The sequence below is a fragment of the Epinephelus moara genome, chromosome 22, assembly GCF_006386435.1.
Source record: "Epinephelus moara isolate mb chromosome 22, YSFRI_EMoa_1.0, whole genome shotgun sequence".
NCBI classification, from domain to species: Eukaryota; Metazoa; Chordata; class Actinopteri; order Perciformes; family Serranidae; genus Epinephelus; species Epinephelus moara.
In genome coordinates, this window is record NC_065527.1 from 4450630 (window position 1) to 4467303 (window position 16674).

The window sequence follows — 16674 nt, forward strand, 5'->3', positions numbered from 1 at the left end:
AAGTCTCAGGCTGTAATTAGAGGCGCTGACGTTTAATAGATTTTTGAAAGTGTATACAGTTTCCAAATCTATACCACTCACTATCTGAGCTGTAGCTCTGGAAATGGCTTTTGAAAACAGTAAACACAGCTTTAAAGATCAAGGATTTGGGAGGATATTTTGGCAGAAATGGAATATAATGCAATGAGTCTGTTTTCTTTAGTGTATAATCACCTGAAATTAAGAATGGTTGTGTCTTTCTGTTACCTTAGAATGAGCCGTTTATATCTAAACAGGGAGCGGGTCTTTGTCCACAGAGTCCACCATGTTGCACCGCCGTTTTCTACAGTAGCCCAGAACGGACAAGACAAACTCTGGTTCTGGATAGTAGGGCTGTGCAGTATACCGGTTCGTACCAAAAATCGGTATTTATTTTCGTTATGATATGAACTTTTCATATACCGCAATACCGGTGAATAGCCCAAACAATGTCCAAAACGTGCGTGGCGGGAAAGTGTTTAGCATAGAGAAACGTCTAGAGGCAAGAATGGCTGCCGGAGAGACTCCTGAAAGCGAAGCAACTGCACACGATGACCCAGAAGAACTAATAACAAAAAGAGCAGTGTTTCCCCTATATGCAACTAGCAGCGGCGCACCGCCGTTTACAATTCTTCTCCGCTCTCTGTATTGCGCACGGTGGAGTTTCACCCTCTGACACGTGCGCACACACACACAGGTGAGCACACTAGAACATGGCTCGGGCTGCAATTTCCATTACCGAAGCCGACGTGTGTCCGAGACAATTATAACCGAGCATGGCACTAATGGAGTGGAGCCTGTGTTGCATTTAGGCGTTGTCACGTAAATTCCAGCACTTGAACAAGCCAAAGCACAACACAGCAGCATGTCAAGTGGGACGAACCCAAGCAAAATACCGTCAAATACCGTGCAACCGATATGATTTTAAAAAAACAAAAAAAACGTGATATGAAAATTTTGTCATACCGCCCAGCTCTACTGGATAGGGCCATTTGCAGTTTTGTGTTTGCCACCAAAGTTAGCAGCCCCTTCATGATGAGCAGCATTTGTTTTTAGAGGATAAGTCCTCTGCGGATAGTTTGACACCTGGTAAAAACATCCTGAACAATGAACACTGATGGAATTCTCACAGTGAATTAGGATTTGGCAATATGGCCTATGAACAATATCGCAATATATTTAGACTTTATCATGATACACAATATATATCTTGATATTTTGAAATCTCCTCTGTTGATTCCTGAAATAATAAACCACGAAAGAGACTACAGTTACAATAATCTTACATAAAGTAACTGCTCTTATGTAATAAAGTTAAATGAAGTACTGTAAATTAAAGTTAAATAAAATACTATAAGAATAAATTAAACAAAGTACTGTTTTAATAAAGTTAAATAAAGTGCACTTATGATAAATGCAAGTATTGTTATAATAAAATAAATCAAAGCAGAACCCATGATGCTTTTATTTTGAAGCACTCAGCTTGTCTCAGACGAGATGTGTTGATGTTTTTGCTGTGAACTTGAAGCTTTCGGTCAGCAATTAAATATTCAATAAACTGTTACCGCGGTGCAGTCAAACGTGAGGGGTTATTCACAGTGGGTGTTAAACGAACCAGCAGCTTGCCAGTTCATATATTAATAGTATTTGCAAGTTGCACTGGTGCTCCATGGTCGCAAATTGTGTCTAAATAGTTGCAGTCTGGAGCCTTGCAAATATCAAAACACATGCCTTGTCTGCTCACACAATCGTAAAGCTCGATAAAAGTTAAACTGTTAACACAACGCCGTTAAACGAGAGGATTTATTTACTGTCAGCTGGAAACAAACTAACAGCTCCCTAGTTCATACATTAATAATATTTGCAAGTCACAGTGGTGCTCCATGGTCACGAAATGTGAGTGAATAGTTGCAGTCTTGAACCTTGCAGAGACGACGACACACGTCTCACCTGCTCACACACTCTTGCAAAGGAGAGAGTGGTCTGGATGGGAGTGTGTGTGATGTATTATGTCTGTGTGTGTATGTGTGTGTTTGTGGGTGTGTGTGCGTGCGCGTGCGTGTGTGTGTGTGTGTGTGTGTGTCTGAGCCATAGAAGAGAGCGAGAGGGNTGTGTGTCTGAGCCATAGAAGAGAGCGAGAGGGGTAAAAACCCGAAGTGCGTCTCATGACAGTGGCTTAATAAAATGAAGCGACAATTTAGTTGGCAGTTAAGTCATTTTATACCTTCCATGTGGAACAAGCCATGATAGATTGAGTATTATTGATATGTTGCCCACTCCTACAAGGAATTTGCACCTAGCCCATGGAAGACGTTTCGCTGGTTGCAATCTACAATCCTCACTGCTAGATGCCACTAAATCCCACACGCTGTTCCTTTAAGTGGCACTTTTAAACAGACAGTGAGAAGCAAAGAGACATAAATGGATTTACAAAGAACCCAACAGCACCACAAGATTCAAAGCAGATATGGGCTAACAGAAATATGATAAAGAGAAATGTTGAAGTTGTAAAAAAGTAATTGAAAAGATGAAGTTGATAACGTGTGTATTAAAAGACTTGCAAGTTTGAGATTGTCCACGTAGAACACAGGCCTGATAAAAAGCTTTTTCATGGTGTGTGTGTCCTGCTTCAGAGCAGTGTGTGTCCCCCTCCCCAGTCTCTCTCTGCGCTGGTTGGCTTTCTGCAGCAGACAGATAACAGAGCTCCAGCAGGGCTGCCTGTCCACTTAACCGGCCATGACAGCTCCCACACTGGGCTTTCCATACCCTCTCTGTCCCATGCCTTATTTATTTTTGATTTTTTGCTACTTCCTTCCCACCCAACACTTTGCCTGTCACCCTCATTGTTCACCAAGGTGTCTACTGTATGTGCTTACAGGAGGAATCCACCATCCGATACTCTTATCGCCAGTACTGTTGGATTTCATGATTTATTTTGTGATAAGCCACCATTTGGGTGTTCCTGACTTTAAATGACATCATGAGTCAGTTGTATTTTCTAGTTTCCCAGCATGCATTTCAACAACCCATGCACTATAGTCATAAACATACTTTCAGTCAGGATGGACATAAGAGTGTATAAATATAGATAGTAGCTGGGGAGAATGTCTGTGATCACGGCTGCACCCTGTACTCAAAACACAACATTTCATGTGGTTGCAATGCAGTCTGGTCTATTTATGTCTACAGTAGAGTCCCCGTCCCGACAACAAAACCTAATGATTGCCATTGATGTTTCTGAAAGTGCCCAACAATTTTCTGCCGTCAGACCCAGCAGCAGGAGTATCATGTCGTGTACATTGGACAGACACCCACAGGGATAAAATGCACCACCAGACAACACAACGGATACAGAACGAGCTGTTTTTAATTACCTCCTTAACACTTTACAGTATTTCACAGTTTTCACAACATGTTTCAATCATAGACTATATATAAAGATGGACATCATGTCTCCAACTCCTCACACTGTACAAAAATTAAGCCAAAATATCCCGGACACAAGAGCTGTATGTTGTGCTCATGGAACCAGAGTCTTTAAGTTCCTACCTAATCACAAGCAGCGCCCTTGGTCATGAACACATTTGTTGACACACACATGTCAATCATGACACACCCCCTTTATAGAGCATCAACCAACTAATTAAAACCAAACCTATCAGAAAAATGAACACTTACACAAACATCAGTGTGATGAGAACGACTGCCGATATGTAGGAGGCGGTCTTTTTGAGCTATACTGCAGCCAGCCACCAGGGGGTGATCAAGATGTTTTGGCTTCACTTTTAGGACACTGTCATGTCATCCATCTTTAAATACAGTCTTTGGTTTCAGTGTACAAAACTTGGTGACACCCGTGGTTTCTGTGTTTACCACAGGTATCAACAATACGGTAAATGTCTCAGAACATATCGCAGTTTTAGGTGTCGCTGTATTACAAAGTTATTATTATAAGTCAAAATAACCCTTAAAGGAATGGCACCAGAGGGGCTATTTTTGGTTGAACAAACATTTTATTATGATAATTGAAACTTGAAACCAATTTTAAATCAAAGTTTGTCTCAGAGTTTGACCACTGCAACCCTTCTTCAAACATTTTTTCTTCCAGCGGAAGTTTGTGTAAAAACTCTTTCTTTAAAAGTAACTAAAATAAAATTGAGATTCTCTGTCTAGTTGGATTTTTTTTCAATATCATAGTTAAGAAAAACATTCACAGTATAATAACCGTCAATTTTAATATCATGGTATACCGTAAAACCACTATACCACTGCAACCCTAGCATCAACCTAAATAACCAAGCATTAAGTAGTACCCGAACTTCTCCAGTCAAAGAACACTTTAATTTGATCCTCTTTGCAGCCAGATCTAGAAAAATACTATCATCAAATACTACTATTGTTTGCAGTCAATCACTGCAAGCGGTTTTGGATTTAATGTGACATTTCACCGGCTCATTACTGCAGCGATTACAGGCAACAAAGTCCGCAGCTTAGCGTGCCGATATGACACCGAAATATTCAAAAGTATGTGGTGTCTGGTGGCGTTTCACGCAGCTGAATGCTACTTTCAAAGTACTCTAATGAAAGAACTCAAATGAAGTAGTGATATTGGTATCACTGTAAGGGTACTGGTATTTTGTACTGGTATCGTAATGTCTTTAACAATACCCAGCTCTACTGTTTACAGTGAAGTCCAACAAACTTGGTCAGTAATAACTGCAATGGCACAAGTAGTTTCCACACAGCAGCAGCACATAGTAAAGTTGTTATTCTATTACTGTCTTTTCTGCCTGTGAAAAAATTCCCAAAATTTGGATGTCGAATGTTTATCATTACCTGTGGCTGCTTCACAATAAAAGCCACCCTGTTTAACCAGTTACATGCTTTTAACGTGAAGCAGAATGTTCAGTTTGCATCAGCAGCAGCTAAATACAGCTTTGATTTGATGTATGGAGAGCAAACAGTAAACAGTGAGGGGGATAACAGTGAGATAAGTACGTCCTGATTACATGTTTGCATCATCCATGCCTAGGTAGGTAATTTAAATCCAGCATAGAAATGGCGGACCCTGCCGCAAGCAATAAAAACTGCTATCATCAAATACTATTTTTAAAAATGCAGCAATGATCAAAATTAATTGATTAATATAAGATGTTGTAATGCTCTGATAAATGTATTGTAGTCTGTGTTACATAATGTGATACAGACTTTTTTATTTTCTGTGCTGTGAGAGATTTTAAGGTCAAAAACAAGTGTGTTAGTTTTGCAGATTGAGACTTAAGATATAGAGCAAAATTAATTTGAAAATACTGCAGCACCCAGGCAGAATGAAACATGAAGCATGACGACATTTCCTCTCGTCAGTTCTTTTGTCTTACCCTGCAACATATCCTGCCAGCCATCAGCCGGTGCAGATAAAGCTGCCTTAGGAGGCACAGGACATTGTCATTTCCAGTCCTGTTTATTGTTTGTGTCCTCTCCCCCCTCTGTGCACAACCTGTTGAGTCTGGCAGGCTGTTGCTAGGTTACTTTACCTCAGCGCTCCGTTCAAGGTTTCTGTGTGTGTATGTGTGTGTGTGCGTGCGTGTGTGCGCGTGCAGGCATAAAAAGGAAAATTCTATAAAGTGAGGATGTTTTGCTTTTTAAAGTGCAGTCTCTAAGTGCTAAGATCGTAACCTTGAACCTGCTGTAGGTACAGGGGAAAGATCTGGTTTGTGTTTATGGTGAGGGTGTGTTTGAGCACAAGTGAAAGTTAGGGAATGAATGAATGAATGTGTGTTTGTGTGAATGAATTAGCAAACACATGCATTTTGCAGAGAAGTAACAGCAGAGTGCCCACTACTGCACGTACATCAAACAAAACAAACAAAAAAAAGATTCCATGCAGCACGTCGGTGTGGAAAACCATCCTCCCAGTTAATGGCCCGGCCAGTATGTCCCCGCTCCAGCCGGACAAACATTTGTAACAAGTGTCAAACTAATTCCAGTGCCTGCAGTATGCCGCTTCACTAACTTATATATCCTCCCATGTAGGTAGTGAGAGCGGGGTTGCCAGTAGAATGAGTCATAGTGGATGTCCTCAGTATGTATACACACCAGCACTGCACCATGACACTCTGTCAGACAGGCTGAAGCAAAGCAGTTTTTAATAATGAAATATTGACAGAGTTCAGGGGGAGGGTGGTGAGTCCTGCGTTGGTGGACGCAGCTAAAGGTACTTGGTATTGGTCAGGTGTTAATTGACCCCCAGGATCTGTGTTCAGCTCTCTGATACTGTCTGACACTGTTAACTGCTCCGGCGCCATAATGAGTCCGTAGAGGTTTGCATTAATGTCGCTCATACATTTTGTATGTGATGATAGCACTGCTCTCTGTCCCATCCAACTCTTTTTTTTTTTGACAGTGTTATTTAACTACTCTTCTTCTTCTCTTCTCCCATTTCACTTTTGTAGTTTGCAAGTTTAGACTCTGAAATGCAGCACTTTGCTGCACCTCGTCCCCTCTCAACCTGTCCTGTCTAAAAAGCCACAAAAATTATCTTAAAAAAGACAGACGTTAGCTGGTGTTAGCAGGTTTTTTGTGCAATGGGAAAGGGGCTTTAGAGTTTGCTAACTCTTGGAAGTAATGCGCGCTTATATTTTTAGTTTTGAAAAGGCCTTAAAAGACACCACAGATCAAACTGTTGAGGTAGTGAGGCGTCTTCACTACAGCTCTATACACATCACTTCAGCATGTGGAGCAATCCAGAGATTGACAGGAGAAGTGTGTGTGGGTGAGAGGTTTAGAGAACGTTCAAATATAACACTTATGCTTTACTCCAAAAGTATCAGCTATATGCGCAGCTCAACTGTAACATATTGTGGTAGAATTAAATATAATACCTTTGTGTAAGCGTCGAGGCAATGACACTGTTGTCAATAGCCTTTTTCACACTGATAATATTTAAAGAGGATGTTGTGAATGTACTCCTCCTCAGTCTCAGCCTGTGTGCGCTTTCTCTTTGGCTCATAACCATGTTTGATTTTGTTTATTGTCTTTTCACTCCTTCCACTAGTTGCTAGTAGCACAAGTCAAAATTTAACCCATATTTGGACAGAAAAAACAGTGCGTTCTTTGCGTCTATACAGCGAGCCAGCTCCTGTGTTTTGTGCATCTACCCGAGGGCCGTGTCCTTTTTTACTGAGTCTGGTTATCACGCTGCACTCTGATGCAATTATCCAGCCCATACTGCTCACATACAGTCACCGGCAGCACAGACCTCTCATTTTACAGCTTAACAGAACCCTCGAGAAATGGTGAAAGAGGCATAATGGAATCTTTAAAAAGACAATGGTCACGATTCATTAAATTAAAAACGGAGACAAGAAGTGAAAAGTGTCCCTAATGCTGGCTGTGTTATCATGGCCTCATTTTAAATTTCTATTAATTCCATTTTTTTTTAAGTTTCCAGTTTAATTGACATAATTTAGAAATGTTCTTGAATCTTTTGAGCTGGTTAAAACTGGATTCGGAACCCAGTGAAACCATGTCAGCTGGTGCTACCGTAAATACTTGAAGACAGATATTTTATGGAGGACATTAGGCCAGATAAAAGACGTTTTGGTGTTCAGCGCGTGGGGGGGATGACATTGTTTGGAAGTTTTTACGTTAATAGTTTTCAGGCTGCTGCTATTATTAGACGGTCCCCAGCTTGGAGAGCCAGAGGTACATACTGATACTCACCAGCCTGCCATAAAACAAATAAAATACACACAGACAAAGACAAAATGGGGAGATGGGACATTTAGACAGCCAACTGCAGCCTTGTAAGGCTCGTGGTCTTGAGCTGCATCCCAGTATGCTAGATAAGAGTGCCAGAGCCTTATTTAGCCTGCAGGCTGCTGTCCACACACACACACACACACACACACACAGAGCCACGTGCTGGGATAGATCTGTATTGACTACTGATGCTGCTGGGCTGTCACCCCTGGGTGCGGGTGCATGGTGCTGCTGTGTGCAGCTCTGGCTCCCTGCGGCGAATCTCTGCAGCTGGAGAACCTTCAGATCATCTATCCAACCCTTCCTCTCTCCATCTGCTCACATCACTCAGAGGGCTGCTTTCTCTTTATCAGGGTACATGAAAATGAATCAATTTGTTTCTGTTCCTTCAGGGTGAAAGTCCTGTGGAGATTTGACGATGGCAGTGTAAGGGAAACAGCTCTGCACTTTGTATGCTTTGTGTTTTTCTCACAAAATAAATCACACATGATTCAGTAAAAGCAAAAGACGATACAGGTGCTATAGGCAACGGTCACAAAGAACCACAAAATGAAAATTTCAACTACAAAAGTCTAGCAGTAGAGTGCAAATTAATGCATTATGTTTTTGGGTTGTCAGTCCCTCTGTCCATCGATCCGTCCGTCCGTCCGTCCATCCGTCCCATTGTCGTGAATGTGATATCTTACCTCACCTCATTTGACACAAACGTCCACTAGAACTCAAGGATAAAATTGTTAGACTTTGGTGGTCAAAAGTCAAATGTCACTATGACCTTGCATCCATCTCATTCTCGTGAATTCAGCGCCACATCTCAGGAACAGAAGGGAAGACATTTGGTCAGACACTGAATTGGTGCCATCTTGAAACTGTGCTGATTGTATAGATCTGGGCTGCTGGATTGAAGATGTGCGTGAAGCATTCATATTTTAGAATATGTAGCTTCTTTGCAGCAACATCCATAAACTGTCATGGCTGCATATGAGTCTTTATAAACCCACAACTGCGGAGCAATAATTCTAGTTTTCATCTGGTATCCTGATTAATTTTAGTTAACCATAGCATATTGGGTATGGAAATAATCTGCAGATGCCCTGGTCCAAGATGAGACCAAACTTGACCAAACAGGAACAAAGGCCAAAATGTGGCCTGCAGCAGACAGTAAGGCTAAATCCAAATGTACAGACTTTGCCACACTAATCAGACTTGCAGACTTTGCGGCCTGTTCCTTTGAAGTCTGCAAGTACTGAGTGCAGCTCTGATCCACAATTCGTCCAGTCCACAAGTGGCTTCAAGTGGCAGTGATGAGGATTACAATATGTACAACTGAAGACTGCAAGGGCTTAGTCCACAAGTCCAGAGTGGTGATGGACATTTGGATTTAACCCACGGTATGGTGTTTTTAGCTTAGATGGTTGCTGGAAATGTCTTTTGTTACATGATTTTGTCGATCACTTGGAGCTCCTATGGGCTGATTAAAAAGAGTAAGGAATCAGCAGTTAATAAAAGCATAAAACAGTCAATTAAAACAGGTTTTCCAACAATTGTGAATCACCACAGCCACAAGCATACAGTCGTAATGTGCTAACAAAATATTAGGCTGATTGGTCCAGTAGTATGGGAGATTAGCTGCAGACTAGTATACACATTCACACAAACACACAACTAAATGCCTAATTGCCTTCAGGAAATAATAAAGTGACATCTACTCTCGTAAATAAAAATAAAATTACTTGTTATAGGAAACACAATGCAGGTGCAACTAAACTGCTTTGGCCACAAAGTGATAACACCCTCACAGCCCAGACCTGGAGGTAAGAACATTGAATGATAAGTTTGAGCAAAGGCACAGCGAGAGTGTCAAACCTTAGATCTCTGCAAATATTTGCACGATGATATTATATTTTTCCTTCGATACCTCCAGAACACTGTCCAGTGATACTGTGTGAGATTAACAGGGTAAACCCTCACAATCCAGTTTTACACTCCTTTAAGAAAAGGTTCACATTTTTTCAAGTGCCTTGAAACAGTACTTGGAAAACTCAAAAGTAGTTCTGGTGGTTTGAATAAAATTTGCCTTCACAGCATGGGTTTGTAATGAATAACCCACCACTGCATCAGTGGTACTGGGGCTTTCATTTTTGCATACATAGCTTTAATCTTCTTATCTCTTCAACACTATTTCTTCCAAATAAATTCCCTCTGAGCTGCATAGTCATTCCCCCAGTTATACCTCCTAGTTTTAAAGTACTTTAGTAAGTGCGTAATGACTCAGTGCTGGGCTCTCCTTTACCTCCACCTTGTGCTCACTGCTGGGGCACAGGAGTTTAGGAATGAGCAGAGTCCTGGCTGAATCCATTTCAGATACACTGAAATGCATAAAAGCTGGAGAGAGATGATAAGAAGTTGAATAGCATAGACTGCAGACATAACCAAGTCTGTTTAGCAAGATATGAGTGCATATGAAAAAGTAACTCTCTGTTAAATGATATATTAATACACCAAATATGTTTGGCTTCCTCAAATGTGGTTTCTGGTTCAAAAGAGGCTTTAGCTTTTTATCCAAACTGGCTGAGGAAATACTGTGCTACTTTGTCCAGCTTACAAACGGCTGGAGCAACTAGCTAGGTTTATAGTATGTAACATATTTCATATATAAGTAGATTAATGTATGTTATTTATTCTTCTTATCAGTTATCAATTAGTTTCTAAACGTAGCTGCGAGCAAGTACCTGGGCATTGGCCATAACAGTGACAAACAAGACAAGCAACCAATGGTAGATTCATGTAGCGTAATTAGCTAAGTTACAGCTAGCTTACTAACTTCAGCTCAGTTTACAGTTAGCTTATTGGCCGCCAGTGCATTGCTCTTGGCTAGTAGAAAGGGCTTTATTCCATTACATCTTTTATTGTTGAGTAAATCAATATGTTAGTTAGTATCATGGATCGCAGTAGCTGGTGAATTAATTTGGCAAGCTAGCCAACGGACATATCCACAGTGTTAGTTACAAGCAAGCAGCGGTTAGCCAACTAGCCGTAACTACGCTACAGCGTATGGATCTGCGTTGGTTGCTCTGTAACATTTGCTGATGAAGTTTTTTTTTAAATCGACATGCAAGCTAGCAAAATGTATATAATGGAAAAACAGTGTGTGCACTGTGTTATGGTGGGTGCCGGTTATTTGTTGACATTAGCAGACTCCATGTTTTAGCTAACATTAGCTACTCCTGACGCTTTTAGCACTGTGGCGGAGCTGAAGAGAGGCAAGACACTCTCAAGCATGCATAAGCTGCATTTACATCAAAAACTTTCTGTATAGTACTTTAAAACCAAGACTAACCCCTAGACCCTAGATCCGTTTAATATTTTAAAATTACCTATTATGAATTTATGCCAATTCAGTGCCACAGGAAAGTCCTAAAACCCAGAAATTAGTAAGTATTTTAGCGCTCCCACTTCCCCGTCTGTAAGTCAGTGGGTTTGTTGAATGGGTTTTAGGATAAATGCCCGAAATAAGGTCTGTAGTTCACACAAGCTGAAGAGGTTTTCATGTTTTGTTCTACGACATAAAATACATTAGTAAATATCCCACTCATTGATTTTTGAAGCTTTACATGTCTTAAAAAAGGCGGTTGCTAACAAGTGGCTCAATAAGACTACAGAACATCGTTATGCCAAACGCGGCTTTACAACCTCGATATGGCGGTGATTTCAAGTCATGCAAACACGGTGTAGTTTGTTTATAGCCTAATCTTGGCTTTTTACTTCTGGCGATTGCACTTACACTCATAAACACTCATAAAAGTGGAGTTAATTTGTGAGGATCATTGTGCTGTAAGTATCATAAACTTTTTTTGCCACATATTTTATATTTTCTGTATTAATGAAAAATCCAATGACAAAAACATTGGCTTTTTTTGAGGGAACCAGGGTGATGCTAACTTCCTGGTTGGCCTACGAATAAACGTCATCCCAGCAGCACTTTATAGACCAAATGACCATCAATATATATATATGTATGCAGCCTATATATTATTTCGTTGTGTTTAACTGTAGAAAAAACTGTGATATTTGGTTTGCTAAAGCTTGTGATTTAATAGTGTTTACAAGTTGATTGCCTTTGTTCAGACAGTGCTTAGTAAAATGTAGTAATGGATTTACAAATAGCCAGTAAAACCCAATTCTGTGCAGCACTTGTTCTGTAGAAATTAAGTGGCTTACTTAAGCTCCACTTTTCCTCCTTTGTCAATATCACTTTGTCAAAGTCATGTCTTTTTACCCTGAAACAGTTCCAAAATACTTGTAGCACTTTGCCAAGTCATTCATCTTGACTGAGAATAGCCTAAAATAAGTGAGTCTGTGCTCTAACCTTCAGTGTGTCTTAATGTATTCGCAGCAATATCAAAGCCAGCATTGCTATATAATACATCTGCAGCCTGCTGTCGAAAGTGTCTGGTCCAGTACAGTGCTATTATTCTACTGCTCCACCGCCGTCACATCAGCCCAGATCTCAGCATGCTTTCTCTTATCCTCCCTCTATTTATGTCTCGGAGAAGGTGACAAATAAGTAGCCAGACATGTTTGCACCCTGTTCTCCGGCCCTCCCATGTTACCTCTTATTAGGGAAGCGACAGAGGAATTGATCAAACACGAATGCTGCCTCTCTCATCATTACCTGCAGATACACATCGTCACAACTCAGACAGCAGCCACTGAGGAACAAGGGGGGGGAGGAGGAGGAGAGGAAGAAAGAAGTATGGAAGGAGGGTCTCTTTCCACAGAGCTAACAAGCTCCTTACTGAGAAGGAAGAGTGCGAGGACGGTAGGCAGGGGGGAGGCAAATGCAAACATGTATAGAGAGGCGAAGGAGGTAGTGGGAAGATGAATGGACTGGGAGAAAGAAAGAAGTGCTGTAGAGAGTGGGCTTAAGAAAAAACAGAAAGTATGTGGAAATGGAAGCTGGAAGGGATGCTCTGAGATGCTGCAGGGAAAGAGCCGGTTGAAAGTAAGAAAAGAGTATGAGGAAAATAGCCAGGTTTGCACAATTTGGCCTTACAAAAGATAAGGGCCAAGGTGAGGCTGGATGCATGAATAATGCAAGAACAGATTTGGCTGCAAAGCTTTGCCCTGACGAGGCTGAAAGACTGACAGACAGTTGGCGTTACACTCAGCTCTGCTGGGGGGAGAGACACTAGATTACCTCTCATCCATCCTTTACATCTGTTAAGAGGCTTACAGAAATGCAGGGAATCTGCGAACACAGAGACTCACAAAGACTCATCTTGTTTCCTTTATCGTACCACCTTTCACCTGCTGCAGGAGTCAAAGCATTGTTCTATGAATAGTTTGTTTGCATATGTTCCATCAGACGATCCACAGAGGTCAGGACACGTGACAAAATTCAGTTATGACTATACAGACAATAATTGACCCCGCCATGGATTAATGGTTATGACCCTATTATGAGATTACAACTGTGATTGATCTTTGTTACCTCAGTGGAATATTAAATTGAAAACATCAATTGTTGTTGTTGTGGACACAGCTGCTGAAAAAAAAAAAATTGGCATGAAACAGACTAGATGGGGCTTTCTATTAGGGTTTTACTCATAAATGTAAATTCTTACAAAACAGTTACGGCCATATTGAACATTTCAATTCAAAAGCATGAGCACTACTCTGCTACAGTAGCCTCTTCTGAAAGGCTTTCCATAAGATTTGGGAACCAGGGTGAAGGGATTTGCTCCTAGTCAGTCCAGCCAAGCATCCTCCTTTGTCCTTTCTCTTTCTACCTACACCCCAGCAGCAACCTCCAGGGCTGAAAAATCAAGCCCATGCAGAAGTGCCAAAAAACTGCAGTTCCTAGAATTGGCACTTGAGGCTGGCTGGAAAATTGAGTCAGTCTCCATAGACCCCCATGTTAGGTATGGGAAATAGGTAAATAGACATGTTTACAGTCAGGTACAAAAAAAGGTTTTGGTCTCTGTAGCTAATTTGCTCCCTGTATGGCAACTGTACTGGGGTTAATTTTTATAAAACTCACCTGTTTTACTGTTATTAAAGCTTAAAGTTACGCATCCCTTGATGGTGGTGCGTCCATGCTGCAGGTAATGTAACCATGGCGTAACCCCACATTCACAGAGTACAGCCACAGCTGTAGCAGTAAATTTTGTTTTAATGGTTTTAAGTCTGTTTTTCGCTAACAAAAATTAGCCTCTCGCAAGAAGTCAGCTTGGATTGGCTCCTGGGGGGTTGGAGGGTTTGAACTGCGGGCTCGGGAAGCCCTTCCGTGCATGTTCTCCCTGTGTCACCGTGGGTTTCCTCCAGGTGCTCCAGCTTCCTCCCACAGTCCAAAGACATGCAGGTTAATTGGTGACTCTAAATTGTCCGTAGGTGTGAATGTGAGTGTGAATGGTTGTCTGTCTCTATGTGTCAGCCCTGTGATAGTCTGGCGACCTGTCCAGGGTGAACCCTGCCTCTCACCCAATGTGGGCTGGGATAGGCCAAAATGCCAAACTTGAAGTTCACAACGAGAGTCCACCAGGCATCCAGGAACGCAGCTCAGCCACAGCCTAGTGGCCACTCACAGTATTGCAGCAGAAAAGTCCCCTGCGATCCAAAAAGTATTTTCTCCATTGACCATCATTGTAAGAAAGACGTCTGCAAAACAGTTGACAGGACACCTTGAACTACAAACAAGGTCAATTATGACTCTTCTTGCTGTGAATTTTTGACCCATGGAGGTTTTGTATTTCTAAAACTTCTCACGGCGAGAAAAACTGTTTAAAAATCTGTGACATCATCACAATGTGAAGTCTATGACCCGAGCAGGAACTTGTGGGCGGGGCAAGCAGGAGATACACTATTGTGTATAACTAGTGAGCCACAAATTGTTAAACCTTTTTTGGCATATGCATCAGGCGAGCAACTCTGTTGGATTGAATAGATGCCATCTTGGGGTCTGGTATCTAGTTGTTGTTATACAACTATGGGCCCACAAACCAATGTGTGATGTCACAGTGGCTACATCCATTATTTTATATAGTTTATGCGTACATCCCAGTACTGTAGATGAACTGAATTTCAGTAGTTAGAAATAGTTTCAGCACACGGCACTGAAAGATAATATGAAAACATTTCAACATGTCTCTCCAGCACAGATTTCAGGTATTTTTTGTGGTTCCATAGAAATAGGTAAGAGGTGAAAACCCTGATTGCTAACAATACACATTGGATTCGGATCGAGGCAGAAAATCTCAAAGAAATTCATCCCAAAACCTGAACAAATAAAACCCAACTACAGAATCTTGCATTGCTTGATACCACTGGGGATAAAGTAGCACTTTAAACTGAGATTGGCACTTGGCTCAGTGACAAAAAAATCTCCTGCAAAGCTTATTCAAATAGTGCTGACCAACCAAACCGACACGCTTGAGTGAAAGGATTTCAAATGTCTCAGCATATGTTGGTATTGTTGTAGGCAGGTTGCTCTAGGAAGCACATCTTAAGAGTCCTGTGTGTGTGTGTGTGTGTGTGTGTGTGTGTGTGTGTGTGTGTGTTTTTTTTATGTGTGCACACGGGTGCATTGTAGACACAGTGCTTGCTCAGTCCTTTCTTTGCCAGCATTGCCTACACATATCCCTGCCTCAAGCATAAAAAAAGTTAAGGAATGAAAAACAGAGCTCTGCAGAAGTGGATAGGTGTGTTGATGCTGTCATAAACTGGTGTGGAAAACACCCATAACCCACAGCGCTCTTTATGGAGCCTTAAAGGACTTTCAGAGGCCATGTACCCACATTTTCACCGTGCAGTTGTATGTTAGGTCTTTGTCTATTTTTAGAGAGCTGACATGTAGGCTATATAAAGTTGTGTTTTTGAAACCTGGGGCTTGGTTTTTTTCCTGTTTCTTCTCCTCTTGTTAGACTTCCTTTTCCATCTCATTAGTTGAGTGCCAGCGAGAGGACAAAGCTTATGCTTAAAGGAACTCTCCGCCTCCACAAATCACACAGATGCTTTTCTCCGGTCGCTTCTTTTATTTTGGTGTAACTCATCTCCTGGGTTGTCTCATGAGCACCCCATGAACAGCCAGCCAGTGTGTACTGGAACCACTCTTATGAGTTTTATGACTAGAAACATGCCACAGGATGTAGAGTTGATGAGAAGCCTGCGCCTTGAGAAGATTCATTATTTCAATTTCCCTAGGTTGTTATTGTGGCAAATTTGTCATTTCCTTCTAGACTGAAATGGTATTGCAATTCTGGCTGTCATTAACTAGCGCTCTTGGACACTAAATTGACTTTAGACAAAAATATATTTAAGATGCATTTAGACTAAGGTCTGGTGACGAAGGAAGATGCTAAGCCCAGTAGAAATATGTTGAATCACATAAATACATTCTAGTATATAAATGAACCAATAACTTGTGAAATCAAAATAATTATTAGACTCTACTCTAAAAAGTTCTTTCATCATTCTTGTTGTCACAGTTGTATTTGTTGAGTTTTATCATTAGACTTAATTGCTCCTGTTAGCCAGAGTAATATATTTGGAAAACTTTCCTAAAGCCAAGAAACCAATTTAAATTAGTGATGTCACTTCTGTAGAATCCTGTCTTTGAGCAGAGCGGAAGCTCACAGGCAGAGCCAGCAGGAGAAACACGCTTCTGTGCATATTTGGTGTTTTTTCATGATTTTGAACTACATGGTATACTATGACGTATAGTAAGTCGTCCAAAATCATGAAAAAACGTCATAGTATCGCATGTCATCCAAAGTCATGAAAAAACGTCATAGTATAGTATGTCGTCCAAAATCATGAAAAAACGTCATAGTATAGTATGTCGTCCAAAATCATGAAAAAAAGTCATAGTATAGTATGTCGTCCAAAATCATGAAAAAA

General features: G+C 41.1%; 1 protein-coding gene across 2 annotated transcripts in view; it reads left to right on the forward strand.

Moving 5' to 3' along the window:
• LOC126384457 (solute carrier family 66 member 2) overlaps positions 1-16674 on the forward strand; it is a 48802-nt gene that overhangs the window by 20201 nt on the left and 11927 nt on the right. The window lies entirely within an intron of this gene.